This window comes from Penaeus chinensis, chromosome 16, assembly GCF_019202785.1.
Source record: "Penaeus chinensis breed Huanghai No. 1 chromosome 16, ASM1920278v2, whole genome shotgun sequence".
Taxonomy (NCBI): Eukaryota; Metazoa; Arthropoda; class Malacostraca; order Decapoda; family Penaeidae; genus Penaeus; species Penaeus chinensis.
In genome coordinates this window covers 26,679,943-26,680,913 of record NC_061834.1, presented here as the reverse complement: position 1 = coordinate 26,680,913, position 971 = coordinate 26,679,943, and the positions used below count along the sequence as shown (strand labels likewise).

General features: G+C 28.3%; 1 protein-coding gene across 1 annotated transcript in view; it reads right to left on the bottom strand.

The window, feature by feature from the left end:
• Nucleotides 1-241: 241 nt before the first annotated feature.
• LOC125033388 (protein O-glucosyltransferase 2-like) overlaps nt 242-971 on the bottom strand; it is a 14,200-nt gene continuing 13,470 nt past the window's right edge. Inside the window, exon 10 of the mRNA XM_047624852.1 lies at nt 242-971. This exon is cut by the window's right edge and continues 229 nt beyond it. The gene's annotated coding sequence lies outside the window, so the exon portion shown is untranslated.

Sequence of the window (971 nt, the reverse complement as noted above, 5' to 3'; positions counted from 1 at the left end):
TTGCTTACATATATAAATTTCATGAAATTTAAGTGAGGATAGGGTACCTTAATATCTCTGGCAAACCACTATATGGAGGGAATATATAAACAAAAGTCATCTGATGAATTGTTGACTTCTGATTGCTCTCACTCTATGCTCCAAGCTGAATGTTTTGGAAGAATATGAATAGCAAAAAAAGAAAGATCTAAACTTACTTTGTGGGTTATAGTTGTAGGGATAATTTAGAAAATCAGAAATCTAGATTTCAATCTTAGCAATTTTAATGGAAGATGGATATATATGCAAACATAATGGCTTATCTTCAATAATGGTTGATCCAAGTGTAAAGTCTAAAAATGCTTTGAACAAAGCCAAAATCTTTTACATTTTAAACATATTTTAGCAAGACAATGTTTTTGTATAATATAATCGATACATATAAAATGAAAATAATCTTTAAATGCATTCTGCTTGTTTAAATGGTATTTATGCCACAATATATTTTTTTATTGTGTTTTGAGTATACTTGGTAGGAAAATATCATTAGCACCTTCATATAAACAACTATAAAAGTTTACAAATAAATGATGAGATTAAATAACAAATATTCACACAATATATATTTCTTATGCTTAACAAATTTAAGAAGTACTGTGAACTAGCATACCACTTCCAACCATACTTTTCCCTCTGAACATTTAAGCATTGTAACTTCTTGCCAAAACACATGATGAAACATCACATGGTCATTTAAAGTATTTAAAATAAGGCATCAACAGGATCACATTACGTTTAGACAATACAGTACTTCTTAGTCAAAGAACAAAACAAGAGAATCATCTCAATGAAAAAGACAAGTTATTTACATAGAGTCAACAAATATATTAACACATGGGTGGTAGACAACAAGACAGTATATATATCAACAGAACACATCTTTCTGACCAAATTATTATTAACTGACTATCCTATAATTATGGAATTAACCT